Source organism: Monodelphis domestica, chromosome X, assembly GCF_027887165.1.
Source record: "Monodelphis domestica isolate mMonDom1 chromosome X, mMonDom1.pri, whole genome shotgun sequence".
Taxonomy (NCBI): domain Eukaryota; kingdom Metazoa; phylum Chordata; class Mammalia; order Didelphimorphia; family Didelphidae; genus Monodelphis; species Monodelphis domestica.
Window position 1 is genome coordinate 15,530,602 of NC_077235.1, and position 19,171 is coordinate 15,549,772.

The 19,171-nt window shown below is 43.5% G+C and overlaps 1 long non-coding RNA gene across 3 annotated transcripts in view; it reads left to right on the plus strand.

Moving 5' to 3' along the window:
* LOC130456078 (uncharacterized) overlaps nucleotides 1-19,171 on the plus strand; it is a 467,206-nt gene that overhangs the window by 369,537 nt on the left and 78,498 nt on the right. The window lies entirely within an intron of this gene.

Consider the following 19,171-nt stretch of genomic DNA (forward strand, 5'->3'; position numbering starts at 1 on the left):
ACGGTAATCTGAAAAAATTAACCCTAACTCTTTGAAAACAAATACCAGCTTGATAAAAATGTGAAATGACTGCATACAAATAAACATGTTAATACCTCGAGGAAAATGCCTCTCATTAGCAATACTCAATATTGCCTGTACTTGATATACACGATTTCACACATTACTCCTACCAAAAGGTGGGAAGAAAATATTAGACTGTAAAGTCAAGAATTTCTGGTCTTCCTTTGGTCTTCTGCTCTATAATCCCCAGTACAGATGACCAGCTCCTGCCCTTGTCTCTAGATTTTCAGAGGAATGAACTGTTGTAATACATCTTGATAGACATTATTTGCTAACGTTTCTATCACCTGCAAGTAGAAGAAATCCATTAGACATACGGTATAGCCCAAACCGCACGGAACATTGAGAAGAAACGGAGAACTCAAGTTCTTCAGCTTCCTTGAGAAACTCTTTCATACATCAAATTTGATAACTCTTTAGACCCTAAGCCCTGACGTTTAAATTCATGCAGAAACTTTCTCTATTATAGTAGCCTTAAAGCAGTTACTCAGACGCAGTCGTGAACACTCTGGCTCTCACACTCCAACTCAAGCTTCCCATTCAACGCTTTCAGCCAAACATACATGCATGTCACCTATACTCTCCTCGCTCTTCCTTCTACTAGAAATACTATTTCACTCACATACACAGATACCAACAGTCAGTCACACACAAACTTTAGTCAGTTATGGAGCATGTGTTCAGGTTGTCCCGGGCTCCATTTTGGCCGACTTACCGTGGAACCAGATTTGGTTGATATTCCACACTTTTTTACTTATTGTATTCTTTACTCAGAGTCTGGTGCCACGACTTTTACAGGGTATAAACCCAGGACTCTGGGGATGTTATCCCAGGGATGGCCCCTAGCCTAGATGACAAGTGTAAGTGTTAAGGTCCGGGATTTTACCCACCACCAAGGAAGACCCATGGACAACGCAATCAGGCAAAGAAAGGGCCGTTTATTGAACTAATGCGCACTAGTGGGAACTCAGCCAAAAGAGTTCTGAGTTCCCTCCAGAAGATTCAGTCTTAAATACTTTTCAGCATGAATAACCCCCCTCCCTTCCTCATTCCAGGCCATTATCTGTTGCATGCTCTTGTTGGAAAGTTTCCGAGTTTTTTTGCACCTGGGACCTTCGTCCTGAAGTTTATCTGTTAGTAGTTGGGACCTTGGACAGGTCCCAAAGTTTTATCTGTCTGTGGCTTAGCATTTCCCTTGACTGAATATCTCAAGGCTTGGGCAATTTCCAACTCAGATCTCCTTTACAAGGAGGAAAAGTATTTGGGGATCCTCTCTACCACATGGGGGAAATCTAGGAGCATGGAAAGATGAGTGACATTGCTATAGCTAAAAGGAATTCCCTGACCGAATACAATCAAGCATAAGAAAGGAATGCTAGCAAAAGGCTAGGGTCTAAGAGAGTGGGGTGCTTATAGTGGATACTGAAGAATAGTCCTCGCCAGGTGTGGATCTTCTTGTGAAAGGGTCTCTTGATAAAATTGGGGAGACTATCTAACTACGATTGTCATTCTCCCGAGGGTCCCTCTTCAGTCTGAAACTGCTCACCTCGGATTCCCTCAGGGAGGATTCCCATGGGAACAGGGAAGAAGTACAAACTTTGGGGTCTTCAACCTACAAGCTCCTCCGAAAATCTGGGCTTCACCAGATCCCACTAGGCCACAAATTTGGGGTTTCTAGATTCCATGTTGACACACCTTATTGCCGATGCTGTGAATACATCCACTGCATCAAATCAGGAAACAGTAGAATCTGTATTTGCCAATGGTGGTCTGTTAATGTAGATACAGTATCGTTTTTTTTTGCTGGAAGCAGAATTGCTTGCACTTTGACCGTGATGAAAATCATAGCACAGACTTGTAAAATCCCATGTGATTCATTGTCTGTTGTTTATCTGGTTATTTGTTGAACAGCTGTAAAAATTAAAGGACAGCAAGATGTAGAAAGTGTTCTATTGATGGACAGCACCGTGAATCCTATCTTGCAAAGACAGAGTTAAAATTTTAGAACACTCTTTTGCTCTCACACCAATCTCGCCATTCTCGAGTCTGAGGGAATATCAAAGGACCATGGCCTTCCCGGTTTTTCTATTGTCAACCTGGAATCAAGAAACCCCAAACTTGGGGCCTAGACGTATCTGGTGTAGCCTGGATTTCCGGAGGAGCTAATAGATTGGAGACTCCAAAGTTTGTACTTGTTCCCTGATCCCGTGAGAATCCAGAGAGATAGAGACAGACAGATAGAAAGACCGATAGGCAGGCCGACTGGCAGATGGGTAGTGAGATAGGTAGGAGGGCAGATAGATGGATATAGAGATAGCACATAGAGAGACACGTAGTCAAACACAGAAAGAGAGATAGACAGGCAGGCAGACAGACAGATCGAGAGATAAATTGATAGGAACATAGAACAAAAAGACATAGAAACAGAAACAGAATGTGAGATCGAGACATTGAAAGATTAATAGAACTACAGGATGAGGGAAGGTGAAACAAAGGGACAGACAGAGACAGATAGATGGAAGGGCATATAGAGGGAAAATGGAATCGAGAGACAGAGAGAGACACAGAAAGTCAGGCATATCGATAGACAGGTAGACAGGGATACACAAATATCTCTATCTGTCTCTCTGTCTCTCTATGTACCTTTCTATCTCTCTGTCTGTCGATCTGTCGATCTGTCTTTCTATCTATCTATCTATCTATCTATCTATCTATCTATCTATCTATCTATCTATCGATGTATCTATCGATCTATCTATGTGTTTGTGTTCCTATCGGTGTAGTTTATGTATCTATCTGCCTGCTTGTTTTTGCATGGATCACACTGTGTGTATGTCATTTGTGTGTTTTAAAGTGTTGTGACATCCTGGGGAACTACAACTCCCAATGTGACCTAGTGGTAACATCCCTTTGAGTCCTGGCTTGGGATTGGTCTTGCATTGGACCAATCCTGTGTTGGGGGATGGACTTTGTCTATGGTCCCTCCTTAGCATGGGATTGGTCCATCTCAAAACCAATCCCATGAAAGGGAACTGGGCATCATCTCTTACCCAGCAGGGGATTGGTCAAATTCAAGGCCAATCCTTCTCAGGAAATAAGAGGGAGGGAACCTTGTAGTATGCTGGGAGATATAGTCCAGTAGGCCACAACCATTGAATACCCACCTGATCTCTCAATGTAGAAGGAGACATAGACAGCTAGACTGACCCACAGATTATTTGATCTGTTATTCTGTCTATTCGCCTACTGGTTCTTGTGTCTGTCAGCCTGTCTGTGTTTCTTTTGTGGGTTTTCAAGTGTAGTGACAGCCTCGGGAACTACAAGCCCCATTGTGCCCCAGGGATCTGTACCTTTTGAGTCCTGGCTTGGGATTGGTCCGGAATTCGATCAATCCTGTCGTCGGGGAGGGACAATACCCATGGCCCCTCCTTAGCCCAGAATTGGTCCATCTCTTTAGCAATCACGCACAGTAAAGTAGGGAGCATCATTCCTCACCAAGCCTAGGATTAGTGCAATTCAAGACCAATCCCAACCAGGAAAGATGGGGGAGGGACCCCTGGAGCACACTGGGAAATGCAGTTCTTCAGGCGACAACCTAAGAAGAGCAAAACTATATCTTGCTCTATATCCATGTAGACTGAGAGATGGACAAGGGGACCGACAGACAGGACGACTGACAGACATAAGGCTTGGTTTATCTGTTTCTCTGTCTTACTGCATTCCTGTCTATGTACCTGTCAGTCTGTCTATCTGTCTGTTCATCAGTCCTCTCTGGGTATCTGTCTCTATATAAGTAAGTATGTGTGTTTCTGTCTATGTATGCATCTGTTTATCTCTCGATCTCCAGTGTCTGTCAATCTGTCTGTCCATTGGTCTGTCCCTCTATGGAATTCATCAATCAGTCGATCTTTCCCATTCTTCTTCTCAGCTGTCCACCCTAGAAAATCAGAACAAGTGGTTGCTGGCAAGCAAAGCATATGATGGTGTCCCTGTGATGTTCAGGTGGCTCAGAAGATGTATTTGGTTCAAGATTGGAGGGGGAGTGGCAGACCTCTACTTTGGCCAGTGAGGTGAGTGGCTGTGGCAGACTGCATGATGCGTCCAAACCCTTTTTCTTTGACTCTTCCATGAGGCGCTGGAAGTCTTGAATAGGAAAGCAAGGAATCAATAGCTCAGAGGCTAAGCTCTGAGCATTACTTCATAGGGATCTTAACCTGTTGTCCTGACATTTCCCAAAAAGGAGCATTTACTAAAGAAGAATGGCATTTCCTCGGCCAGGCTATGAAACAAAGTGAGGCAAAAGGACATAGAGTGTTAGCCGCCATTGAGGTCCCATGCACTCTAGTGAGGATACTGCACAAACTGTGGAGAGTTGAGCTGTTCCTCACCTGCAGCCCCCACCTTTCACTGCTTCTACTCACTCTTCTTTACCCTTTGAATCAGATGGCCAAGGAGATACACCCCTTCCTTTATGCTGCAGATGCCAAGAACCAGCCCCATGGCCTGGGGCAAGCCTCCTGCCCAAATCCCTTGTTTCTGTCCTCACTGCTGTCAAATGATAGCTAAACCCCAGCATGGAGGCATGCTGTGTTGCCTTCCTCCCAAGGAGCAGATTTTGCTCGCAAGCTCTCCCACCTTGGCTGCCTCCTGACCACAGTCAACATGACTTTCACATCAATAAAATGTCCCCTTTTCTTTTGAAGCCATGTTTCAGAGTCTTGCATTCTTTCGATGATATAACTCCGAGCTCCAGTGGAGCATCTATGAACCCCACAACAATCATTCCAGGTGCCATTCAACAAAATGATGTTGTCTCCTCAGGGAGAAAACTGACACCTGAGACCAAGGAAGAAATGCAAAATCTTGAAACAGCTGGAGACCAGAAACTAAGTCTGGAGAATTGATCCTTCTCAAACTGTTGTAGCCAGCCTTTTATTGATTTCTTTATTCAGAAATTGTCTTCTTACATTGCTTTTCAGATTTTATTTAGTCAGTTTAGCACATTATTTCTCCTCGGTGACAAGAATCATATTCTTTCAATCCTTCCCCTCCCCTACCCTTCCCGTAGTCGAGGGGAATTCCACTGGGTATGACATGTGTCCTTCAGGAGAACCTCTTTTCTTGTTGTTGATGTTTGCACTAGGATGTTCATTTAGAGTCTATATCCCCAGCCTTAACCCCCTGGACCCTTGTAATCTAGCAGTTGTTTTTCTTGGGTGTTTCTACTCCCACAGTTTTCCTTGTGAATGTGGATAGTGTTCTTTCTCATCGATTCTGCTGGGTGATTTAGGATGATTGCATTGACACTAATGAAGAAGTCCATTCCATTCCATTCCATTGTACCACAGTGCATCCATCTCTATGTACAATGTTCTCCTGGTTCTACTTCTCTCACTCTGCATCCATTCCTGGAGGTCTTTCCAGTTCCTGTGGAATTCCACCAGTTTATTATTCCTTTGAGGTCTATACTATTTCAGCACCCAGAGGTACCCCAATTTGTTCAGCCATTCCCCAGTTGAAGGGTATCCCCTCCTTTTCCAATTTTTGGCCACTCCAAAGAGAGCAGCTATCAATATTTTTGGTCAAGCCTTTGTCCTTATTATGGGTATGTGGTAGAAACCCTGCAGTGCTATGGCTGGATCAAAAGGCAGACCATCTTGTAGCGCCCTCTGGGCAGAGTTCCAAATTGCCCTCCAGAATGGTTGGATCAATTCACCACTCCAGCAACAATGCCTTCACATCCAGACTTTGCCTCATCCCCTCAAGCATTCATTATATTCCCTTGCTGTCATGTTAGCCAATCTGTGTAGCCTCCATTTTCAAGAGGAGACACATTCTCATTGATACTTTGCATCAGAGTTACACCATTATTGGATAGATTCAAACTTTGAAACACCAGGCAGAGCCACCTATTAGTTGTTCGGGATTGGCAGAGGTACTGCTTACTCAAATGACAAAAAGGGGTCCCAGTACTGATGTTCGTCTAAACCCAATAGCTGGAATGCAAGTTGCAATGTTCCATTCACTGTATCGGTCTTGGCCATTAAATTTTTCAAATGTGCTAGGTAAAATGGAGAATCCTCTTCCTAGTGCTGGAATCTTTCAAACTGTGAATTTCTCTATAATTGTTCTTTCAAAAGTAACATCCTTGAACCTGTTAACTTGGAAATAATGCCGAGCTATCAATTAGTCATAAAAACCCAAGTCTTTAACCACAATTTCACCTTTAAAACAATATTGAAATTCAAATTTAAAAGTTTTACACACACACACACACACACACACACACACACACATACACGGTAATCTGAAAAAATTAACCCTAACTCTTTGAAAACAAATACCAGCTTGATAAAAATGTGAAATGACTGCATACAAATAAACATGTTAATACCTCGAGGAAAATGCCTCTCATTAGCAATTCTCAATATTGCCTGCACTTGATATACACGATTTCACACATTACTCCTACCAAAAGGTGGGAAGAAAATATTAGACTGTAAAGTCAAAAATTTCTGGTCTTCCTTTGGTCTTCTGCTCTATAATCCCCAGTACAGATGACCAGCTCCTGCCCTTGTCTCTAGATTTTCAGAGGAATGAACTGTTGTAATACATCTTGATAGACATTATTTGCTAACGTTTCTATCACCTGCAAGTAGAAGAAATCCATTAGACATACGGTATAGCCCAAACCGCACGGAACATTGAGAAGAAACGGAGAACTCAAGTTCTTCAGCTTCCTTGAGAAGCTCTTTCATACATCAAATTTGATAACTCTTTAGACCCTAAGCCCTGACGTTTAAATTCATGCAGAAACTTTCTCTATTATAGTAGCCTTAAAGCAGTTACTCAGACACAGTAGTGAACACTCTGGCTCTCACACTCCAACTCAAGCTTCCCATTCAACGCTTTCAGCCAAACATACATGCATGTCACCTATACTCTCCTCGCTCTTCCTTCTACTAGAAATACTATTTCACTCACATACACAGATACCAACAGTCAGTCACACACAAACTTTAGTCAGTTATGGAGCATGTGTTCAGGTTGTCCCGGGCTCCATTTTGGCCGACTTACCGTGGAACCAGATTTGGTTGATATTCCACACTTTTTTACTTATTGTATTCTTTACTCAGAGTCTGGTGCCACGACTTTTACAGGGTATAAACCCAGGACTCTGGGGATGTTATCCCAGGGATGGCCCCTAGCCTAGATGACAAGTATAAGTGTTAAGGTCCGGGATTTTACCCACCACCAAGGAAGACCCATGGACAGCGCAATCAGGCAAAGAAAGGGCCGTTTATTGAACTAATGCGCACTAGTGGGAACTCAGCCAAAAGAGTTCTGAGTTCCCTCCTGAAGATTCAGTCTTAAATACTTTTCAGCATGAATAACCCCCCTCCCTTCCTCATTCCAGGCCATTATCTGTTGCATGCTCTTGTTGGAAAGTTTCCGAGTTTTTTTGCACCTGGGACCTTCGTCCTGAAGTTTATCTGTTAGTAGTTGGGACCTTGGACAGGTCCCAAAGTTTTATCTGTCTGTGGCTTAGCATTTCCCTTGACTGAATATCTCAAGGCTTGGGCAATTTCCAACTCAGATCTCCTTTACAAGGAGGAAAAGTATTTGGGGATCCTCTCTACCACATGGGGGAAATCTAGGAGCATGGAAAGATGAGTGACATTGCTATAGCTAAAAGGAATTCCCTGACCGAATACAATCAAGCATAAGAAAGGAATGCTAGCAAAAGGCTAGGGTGTAAGAGAGTGGGGTGCTTATAGTGGATACTGAAGAATAGTCCTCGCCAGGTGTGGATCTTCTTGGGAAAGGGTCTCTTGATAAAATTGGGGAGACTATCTAACTACGATTGTCATTCTCCCGAGGGTCCCTCGTCAGTCTGAAACTGCTCACCTCGGATTCCCTCAGGGAGGATTCCCATGGGAACAGGGAAGAAGTACAAACTTTGGGGTCTTCAACCTACAAGCTCCTCCGTAAATCTGGGCTTCACCAGATCCCAGTAGGCCACAAGTTTGGGATTTCTAGATTCCATGTTGACACACCTTATTGCCGATGCTGTGAATACATCCACTGCATCAAATCAGGAAACAGTAGAATCTGTATTTGCCAATGGTGGTCTGTTAATGTAGATACAGTATCGTTTTTTTTTGCTGGAAGCAGAATTGCTTGCACTTTGACCGTGATGAAAATCATAGCACAGACTTGTAAAATCCCATGTGATTCATTGTCTGTTGTTTATCTGGTTATTTGTTGAACAGCTGTAAAAATTAAAGGACAGCAAGATGTAGAAAGTGTTCTATTGATGGACAGCACCGTGAATCCTATCTTGCAAAGACAGAGTTAAAATTTTAGAACACTCTTTTGCTCTCACACCAATCTCGCCATTCCCGAGTCTGAGGGAATATCAAAGGACCATGGCCTTCCCGGTTTTTCTATTGTCAACCTGGAATCAAGGAACCCCAAACTTGGGGCCTAGACGTATCTGGTGTAGCCTGGATTTCCGGAGGAGCTAATAGATTGGAGACTCCAAAGGTTGTACTTTTCCCTGATCCCGTGAGAATCCAGAGAGATAGAGACAGACAGATAGAAAGACCGATAGGCAGGCCGACTGGCAGATGGGTAGTGAGATAGGTAGGAGGGCAGATAGATGGATATAGAGATAGCACATAGAGAGACACGTAGTCAAACACAGAAAGAGAGATAGACAGGCAGGCAGACAGACAGATCGAGAGATAAATAGATAGGAACATAGAACAAAAAGACATAGAAACAGAAACAGAATGTGAGATTGAGACATTGAAAGATTAATAGAACTACAGGATGAGGGAAGGTGAAACAAAGGGACAGACAGAGACAGATAGATGGAAGGGCATATAGAGGGAAAATGGAATCGAGAGACAGAGAGAGACACAGAAAGTCAGGCATATCGATAGACAGGTAGACAGGGATACACAAATATCTCTCTCTATCTGTCTCTCTGTCTCTCTATGTACCTTTCTATCTCTCTGTCTGTCGATCTGTCTTTCTATCTATCTATCTATCTATCTATCTATCTATCTATCTATCTATCTATCTATCTATCGATGTATCTATCGATCTATCTATGTCTTTGTGTTCCTATCGGTGTAGTTTATGTATCTATCTGCCTGCTTGTTTTTGCATGGATCACACTGTGTGTATGTCATTTGTGTGTTTTAAAGTGTTGTGACATCCTGGGGAACTACAACTCCCAATGTGACCTAGTGGTAACATCCCTTTGAGTCCTGGCTTGGGATTGGTCTTGCATTGGACCAATCCTGTGTTGGGGGATGGACTTTGTCTATGGTCCCTCCTTAGCATGGGATTGGTCCATCTCAAAACCAATCCCATGAAAGGGAACTGGGCATCATCTCTTACCCAGCAGGGGATTGGTCAAATTCAAGGCCAATCCTTCTCAGGAAATAAGAGGGAGGGAACCTTGTAGTATGCTGGGAGATATAGTCCAGTAGGCCACAACCATTGAATACCCACCTGATCTCTCCATGTAGAAGGAGACATAGACAGCTAGACTGACCCACAGATTATTTGATCTGTTATTCTGTCTATTCGCCTACTGGTTCTTGTGTCTGTCAGCCTGTCTGTGTTTCTTTTGTGGGTTTTCAAGTGTAGTGACAGCCTCGGGAACTACAAGCCCCATTGTGCCCCAGGGATCTGTACCTTTTGAGTCCTGGCTTGGGATTGGTCCGGAATTCGATCAATCCTGTCGTCGGGGAGGGACAATACCCATGGCCCCTCCTTAGCCCAGAATTGGTCCATCTCTTTAGCAATCACGCACAGTAAAGTAGGGAGCATCATTCCTCACCCAGCCTAGGATTAGTGCAATTCAAGACCAATCCCAACCAGGAAAGATGGGGGAGGGACCCCTGGAGCACACTGGGAAATGCAGTTCTTCAGGCGACAACCTAAGAAGAGCAAAACTATATCTTGCTCTATATCCATGTAGACTGAGAGATGGACAAGGGGACCGACAGACAGGACGACTGACAGACATAAGGCTTTGTTTATCTGTTTCTCTGTCTTACTGCATTCCTGTCTATGTACCTGTCAGTCTGTCTATCTGTCTGTTCATCAGTCCTCTCTGGGTATCTGTCTCTATATAAGTAAGTATGTGTGTTTCTGTCTATGTATGCATCTGTTTATCTCTCGATCTCCAGTGTCTGTCAATCTGTCTGTCCATTGGTCTGTCCCTCTATGGAATTCATCAATCAGTCGATCTTTCCCATTCTTCTTCTCAGCTGTCCACCCTAGAAAATCAGAACAAGTGGTTGCTGGCAAACAAAGCATATGATGGTGTCCCTGTGATGTTCAGGTGGCTCAGAAGATGTATTTGGTTCAAGATTGGAGGGGGAGTGGCAGACCTCTACTTTGGCCAGTGAGGTGAGTGGCTGTGGCAGACTGCATGATGTGTCCAAACCCTTTTTCTTTGACTCTTCCATGAGGCGCTGGAAGTCTTGAATAGGAAAGCAAGGAATCAATAGCTCAGAGGCTAAGCTCTGAGCATTACTTCATAGGGATCTTAACCTGTTGTCCTGATATTTCCCAAAAAGGAGCATTTACTAAAGAAGAATGGCATTTCCTCGGGCAGGCTATGAAACAAAGTGAGGCAAAAGGACATAGAGTGTTAACCGCCATTGAGGTCCCATGCACTCTAGTGAGGATACTGCACAAACTGTGGAGAGTTGAGCTGTTCCTCACCTGCAGCCCCCACCTTTCACTGCTTCTACTCACTCTTCTTTACCCTTTGAATCAGATGGCCAAGGAGATACACCCCTTCCTTTATGCTGCAGATGCCAAGAACCAGCCCCATGGCCTGGGGCAAGCCTCCTGCCCAAATCCCTTGTTTCTGTCCTCACTGCTGTCAAATGATAGCTAAACCCCAGCATGGAGGCATGCTGTGTTGCCTTCCTCCCAAGGAGCAGATTTTGCAAGCAAGCTCTCCCACCTTGGCTGCCTCCTGACCACAGTCAACATGACTTTCACATCAATAAAATGTCCCCTTTTCTTTTGAAGCCATGTTTCAGAGTCTTGCATTCTTACGATGATATAACTCCGAGCTCCAGTGGAGCATCTATGAACCCCACAACAATCATTCCAGGTGCCATTCAACAAAATGATGTCGTCTCCTCAGGGAGAAAACTGACACCTGAGACCAAGGAAGAAATGCAAAATCTTGAAACAGCTGGAGACCAGAAACTAAGTCTGGAGAATTGATCCTTCTCAAACTGTTGTAGCCAGCCTTTTATTGATTTCTTTATTCAGAAATTGTCTTCTTACATTGCTTTTCAGATTTTATTTAGTCAGTTTAGCACATTATTTCTCCTCAGTGACAAGAATCATATTCTTTCAATCCTTCCCCTGCCCTACCCTTCTCGTAGTCGAGGGGAATTCCACTGGGTATGACATGTGTCCTTCAGGAGAACCTCTTTTCTTGTTGTTGATGTTTGCACTAGGATGTTCATTTAGAGTCTATATCCCCAGCCTTAACCCCCTGGACCCTTGTAATCTAGCAGTTGTTTTTCTTGGGTGTTTCTACTCCCACAGTTTTCCTTGTGAATGTGGATAGTGTTGTTTCTCATCGATTCTGCCGGGTGATTTAGGATGATTGCATTGACACTAATGAAGAAGTCCATTCCATTCCATTCCATTGTACCACAGTGCATCCATCTCTATGTACAATGTTCTCCTGGTTCTACTTCTCTCACTCTGCATCCATTCCTGGAGGTCTTTCCAGTTCCTGTGGAATTCCACCAGTTTATTATTCCTTTGAGGTCTATACTATTTCAGCACCCAGAGGTACCCCAATTTGTTCAGCCATTCCCCAGTTGAAGGGTATCCCCTCCTTTTCCAATTTTTGGCCACTCCAAAGAGAGCAGCTATCAATATTCTTGGTGAAGCCTTTGTCCTTATTATGGGTATGTGGTAGAAACCCTGCAGTGCTATGGCTGGATCAAAAGGCAGACCATCTTGTAGAGCCCTCTGGGCAGAGTTCCAAATTGCCCTCCAGAATGGTTGGATCAATTCACCACTCCAGCAACAATGCCTTCACATCCAGACTTTGCCTCATCCCCTCAAGCATTCATTATATTCCCTTGCTGTCATGTTAGCCAATCTGTGTAGCCTCCATTTTCAAGAGGAGACACATTCTCATTGATACTTTGCATCAGAGTTACACCATTATTGGATAGATTCAAACTTTGAAACACCAGGCAGAGCCACCTATTAGTTGTTCGGGATTGGCAGAGGTACTGCTTACTCAAATGACAAAAAGGGGTCCCAGTACTGATGTTCGTCTAAACCCAATAGCAGGAATGCAAGTTGCAACGTTCCATTCACTGTATCGGTCTTGGCCATTAAATTTTTCAAATGTGCTAGGTAAAATGGAGAATCCTCTTCCTAGTGCTGGAATCTTTCAAACTGTGAATTTCTCTATAATTGTTCTTTCAAAAGTAACATCCTTGAACCTGTTAACTTGGAAATAATGCCGAGCTATCAATTAGTCATAAAAACCCAAGTCTTTAACCACAATTTCACCTTTAAAACAATATTGAAATTCAAATTTAAAAGTTTTACACACACACACACACACACACACACATACACGGTAATCTGAAAAAATTAACCCTAACTCTTTGAAAACAAATACCAGCTTGATAAAAATGTGAAATGACTGCATACAAATAAACATGTTAATACCTCGAGGAAAATGCCTCTCATTAGCGATACTCAATATTGCCTGCACTTGATATACACGATTTCACACATTACTCCTACCAAAAGGTGGGAAGAAAATATTAGACTGTAAAGTCAAGAATTTCTGGTCTTCCTTTGGTCTTCTGCTCTATAATCCCCAGTACAGATGACCAGCTCCTGCCCTTGTCTCTAGATTTTCAGAGGAATGAACTGTTGTAATACATCTTGATAGACATTATTAGCTAACGTTTCTATCACCTGCAAGTAGAAGAAATCCATTAGACATACGGTATAGCCCAAACCGCACGGAACATTGAGAAGAAACGGAGAACTCAAGTTCTTCAGCTTCCTTGAGAAGCTCTTTCATACATCAAATTTGATAACTCTTTAGCCCCTAAGCCCTGACATTTAAATTCATGCAGAAACTTTCTCTATTATAGTAGCCTTAAAGCAGTTACTCAGACGCAGTCGTGAACACTCTGGCTCTCACACTCCAACTCAAGCTTCCCATTCAACGCTTTCAGCCAAACATACATGCATGTCACCTATACTCTCCTCGCTCTTCCTTCTACTAGAAATACTATTTCACTCACATACACAGATACCAACAGTCAGTCACACACAAACTTTAGTCAGTTATGGAGCATGTGTTCAGGTTGTCCCGGGCTCCATTTTGGCCGACTTACCTTGGAACCAGATTTGGTTGATATTCCACACTTTTTTACTTATTGTATTCTTTACTCAGAGTCTGGTGCCACGACTTTTACAGGGTATAAACCCAGGACTCTGGGGATGTTATCCCAGGGATGGCCCCTAGCCTAGATGACAAGTGTAAGTGTTAAGGTCCGGGATTTTACCCACCACCAAGGAAGACCCATGGACAACGCAATCAGGCAAAGAAAGGGCCGTTTATTGAACTAATGCGCACTAGTGGGAACTCAGCCAAAAGAGTTCTGAGTTCCCTCCTGAAGATTCAGTCTTAAATACTTTTCAGCATGAATAACCCCCCTCCCTTCCTCATTCCAGGCCATTATCTGTTGCATGCTCTTGTTGGAAAGTTTCCGAGTTTTTTTGCACCTGGGACCTTCGTCCTGAAGTTTATCTGTTAGTAGTTGGGACCTTGGACAGGTCCCAAAGTTTTATCTGTCTGTGGCTTAGCATTTCCCTTGACTGAATATCTCAAGGCTTGGGCAATTTCCAACTCAGATCTCCTTTACAAGGAGGAAAAGTATTTGGGGATCCTCTCTACCACATGGGGGAAATCTAGGAGCATGGAAAGATGAGTGACATTGCTATAGCTAAAAGGAATTCCCTGACCGAATACAATCAAGCATAAGAAAGGAATGCTAGCAAAAGGCTAGGGTGTAAGAGAGTGGGGTGCTTATAGTGGATACTGAAGAATAGTCCTCGCCAGGTGTGGATCTTCTTGGGAAAGGGTCTCTTGATAAAATTGGGGAGACTATCTAACTACGATTGTCATTCTCCCGAGGGTCCCTCGTCAGTCTGAAACTGCTCACCTCGGATTCCCTCAGGGAGGATTCCCATGGGAACAGGGAAGAAGTACAAACTTTGGGGTCTTCAACCTACAAGCTCCTCCGTAAATCTGGGCTTCACCAGATCCCAGTAGGCCACAAGTTTGGGATTTCTAGATTCCATGTTGACACACCTTATTGCCGATGCTGTGAATACATCCACTGCATCAAATCAGGAAACAGTAGAATCTGTATTTGCCAATGGTGGTCTGTTAATGTAGATACAGTATCGTTTTTTTTTGCTGGAAGCAGAATTGCTTGCACTTTGACCGTGATGAAAATCAGCGCACAGACTTGTAAAATCCCATGTGATTCATTGTCTGTTGTTTATCAGGTTATTTGTTGAACAGCTGTAAAAATTAAAGGACAGCAAGATGTAGAAAGTGTTCTATTGATGGACAGCACCGTGAATCCTATCTTGCAAAGACAGAGTTAAAATTTTAGAACACTCTTTTGCTCTCACACCAATCTCGCCATTCCCGAGTCTGAGGGAATATCAAAGGACCATGGCCTTCCCGGTTTTTCTATTGTCAACCTGGAATCAAGGAACCCCAAACTTGGGGCCTAGACGTATCTGGTGTAGCCTGGATTTCCGGAGGAGCTAATAGATTGGAGACTCCAAAGGTTGTACTTTTCCCTGATCCCGTGAGAATCCAGAGAGATAGAGACAGACAGATAGAAAGACCGATAGGCAGGCCGACTGGCAGATGGGTAGTGAGATAGGTAGGAGGGCAGATAGATGGATATAGAGATAGCACATAGAGAGACACGTAGTCAAACACAGAAAGAGAGATAGACAGGCAGGCAGACAGACAGATCGAGAGATAAATAGATAGGAACATAGAACAAAAAGACATAGAAACAGAAACAGAATGTGAGATTGAGACATTGAAAGATTAATAGAACTACAGGATGAGGGAAGGTGAAACAAAGGGACAGACAGAGACAGATAGATGGAAGGGCATATAGAGGGAAAATGGAATCGAGAGACAGAGAGAGACACAGAAAGTCAGGCATATCGATAGACAGGTAGACAGGGATACACAAATATCTCTCTCTATCTGTCTCTCTGTCTCTCTATGTACCTTTCTATCTCTCTGTCTGTCGATCTGTCTTTCTATCTATCTATCTATCTATCTATCTATCTATCTATCTATCTATCTATCTATCGATGTATCTATCGATCTATCTATGTCTTTGTGTTCCTATCGGTGTAGTTTATGTATCTATCTGCCTGCTTGTTTTTGCATGGATCACACTGTGTGTATGTCATTTGTGTGTTTTAAAGTGTTGTGACATCCTGGGGAACTACAACTCCCAATGTGACCTAGTGGTAACATCCCTTTGAGTCCTGGCTTGGGATTGGTCTTGCATTGGACCAATCCTGTGTTGGGGGATGGACTTTGTCTATGGTCCCTCCTTAGCATGGGATTGGTCCATCTCAAAACCAATCCCATGAAAGGGAACTGGGCATCATCTCTTACCCAGCAGGGGATTGGTCAAATTCAAGGCCAATCCTTCTCAGGAAATAAGAGGGAGGGAACCTTGTAGTATGCTGGGAGATATAGTCCAGTAGGCCACAACCATTGAATACCCACCTGATCTCTCCATGTAGAAGGAGACATAGACAGCTAGACTGACCCACAGATTATTTGATCTGTTATTCTGTCTATTCGCCTACTGGTTCTTGTGTCTGTCAGCCTGTCTGTGTTTCTTTTGTGGGTTTTCAAGTGTAGTGACAGCCTCGGGAACTACAAGCCCCATTGTGCCCCAGGGATCTGTACCTTTTGAGTCCTGGCTTGGGATTGGTCCGGAATTCGATCAATCCTGTCGTCGGGGAGGGACAATACCCATGGCCCCTCCTTAGCCCAGAATTGGTCCATCTCTTTAGCAATCACGCACAGTAAAGTAGGGAGCATCATTCCTCACCCAGCCTAGGATTAGTGCAATTCAAGACCAATCCCAACCAGGAAAGATGGGGGAGGGACCCCTGGAGCACACTGGGAAATGCAGTTCTTCAGGCGACAACCTAAGAAGAGCAAAACTATATCTTGCTCTATATCCATGTAGACTGAGAGATGGACAAGGGGACCGACAGACAGGACGACTGACAGACATAAGGCTTTGTTTATCTGTTTCTCTGTCTTACTGCATTCCTGTCTATGTACCTGTCAGTCTGTCTATCTGTCTGTTCATCAGTCCTCTCTGGGTATCTGTCTCTATATAAGTAAGTATGTGTGTTTCTGTCTATGTATGCATCTGTTTATCTCTCGATCTCCAGTGTCTGTCAATCTGTCTGTCCATTGGTCTGTCCCTCTATGGAATTCATCAATCAGTCGATCTTTCCCATTCTTCTTCTCAGCTGTCCACCCTAGAAAATCAGAACAAGTGGTTGCTGGCAAACAAAGCATATGATGGTGTCCCTGTGATGTTCAGGTGGCTCAGAAGATGTATTTGGTTCAAGATTGGAGGGGGAGTGGCAGACCTCTACTTTGGCCAGTGAGGTGAGTGGCTGTGGCAGACTGCATGATGTGTCCAAACCCTTTTTCTTTGACTCTTCCATGAGGCGCTGGAAGTCTTGAATAGGAAAGCAAGGAATCAATAGCTCAGAGGCTAAGCTCTGAGCATTACTTCATAGGGATCTTAACCTGTTGTCCTGATATTTCCCAAAAAGGAGCATTTACTAAAGAAGAATGGCATTTCCTCGGGCAGGCTATGAAACAAAGTGAGGCAAAAGGACATAGAGTGTTAACCGCCATTGAGGTCCCATGCACTCTAGTGAGGATACTGCACAAACTGTGGAGAGTTGAGCTGTTCCTCACCTGCAGCCCCCACCTTTCACTGCTTCTACTCACTCTTCTTTACCCTTTGAATCAGATGGCCAAGGAGATACACCCCTTCCTTTATGCTGCAGATGCCAAGAACCAGCCCCATGGCCTGGGGCAAGCCTCCTGCCCAAATCCCTTGTTTCTGTCCTCACTGCTGTCAAATGATAGCTAAACCCCAGCATGGAGGCATGCTGTGTTGCCTTCCTCCCAAGGAGCAGATTTTGCAAGCAAGCTCTCCCACCTTGGCTGCCTCCTGACCACAGTCAACATGACTTTCACATCAATAAAATGTCCCCTTTTCTTTTGAAGCCATGTTTCAGAGTCTTGCATTCTTACGATGATATAACTCCGAGCTCCAGTGGAGCATCTATGAACCCCACAACAATCATTCCAGGTGCCATTCAACAAAATGATGTCGTCTCCTCAGGGAGAAAACTGACACCTGAGACCAAGGAAGAAATGCAAAATCTTGAAACAGCTGGAGACCAGAAACTAAGTCTGGAGAATTGATCCTTCTCAAACTGTTGTAGCCAGCCTTTTATTGATTTCTTTATTCAGAAATTGTCTTCTTACATTGCTTTTCAGATTTTATTTAGTCAGTTTAGCACATTATTTCTCCTCAGTGACAAGAATCATATTCTTTCAATCCTTCCCCTGCCCTACCCTTCTCGTAGTCGAGGGGAATTCCACTGGGTATGACATGTGTCCTTCAGGAGAACCTCTTTTCTTGTTGTTGATGTTTGCACTAGGATGTTCATTTAGAGTCTATATCCCCAGCCTTAACCCCCTGGACCCTTGTAATCTAGCAGTTGTTTTTCTTGGGTGTTTCTACTCCCACAGTTTTCCTTGTGAATGTGGATAGTGTTGTTTCTCATCGATTCTGCCGGGTGATTTAGGATGATTGCATTGACACTAATGAAGAAGTCCATTCCATTCCATTCCATTGTACCACAGTGCATCCATCTCTATGTACAATGTTCTCCTGGTTCTACTTCTCTCACTCTGCATCCATTCCTGGAGGTCTTTCCAGTTCCTGTGGAATTCCACCAGTTTATTATTCCTTTGAGGTCTATACTATTTCAGCACCCAGAGGTACCCCAATTTGTTCAGCCATTCCCCAGTTGAAGGGTATCCCCTCCTTTTCCAATTTTTGGCCACTCCAAAGAGAGCAGCTATCAATATTCTTGGTGAAGCCTTTGTCCTTATTATGGGTATGTGGTAGAAACCCTGCAGTGCTATGGCTGGATCAAAAGGCAGACCATCTTGTAGAGCCCTCTGGGCAGAGTTCCAAATTGCCCTCCAGAATGGTTGGATCAATTCACCACTCCAGCAACAATGCCTTCACATCCAGACTTTGCCTCATCCCCTCAAGCATTCATTATATTCCCTTGCTGTCATGTTAGCCAATCTGTGTAGCCTCCATTTTCAAGAGGAGACACATTCTCATTGATACTTTGCATCAGAGTTACACCATTATTGGATAGATTCAAACTTTGAAACACCAGGCAGAGCCACCTATTAGTTGTTCGGGATTGGCAGAGGTACTGCTTACTCAAATGACAAAAAGGGGTCCCAGTACTGATGTTCGTCTAAACCCAATAGCAGGAATGCAAGTTGCAACGTTCCATTCACTGTATCGGTTTTGGCCATTAAATTTTTCAAATGTGCTAGGTAAAATGGAGAATCCTCTTCCTAGTGCTGGAATCTTTCAAACTGTGAATTTCTCTATAATTGTTCTTTCAAAAGTAACATCCTTGAACCTGTTAACTTGGAAATAATGCCGAGCTATCAATTAGTCATAAAAACCCAAGTCTTTAACCACAATTTCACCTTTAAAACAATATTGAAATTCAAATTTAAAAGTTTTACACACACACACACACACACACACACATACACGGTAATCTGAAAAAATTAACCCTAACTCTTTGAAAACAAATACCAGCTTGATAAAAATGTGAAATGACTGCATACAAATAAACATGTTAATACCTCGAGGAAAAT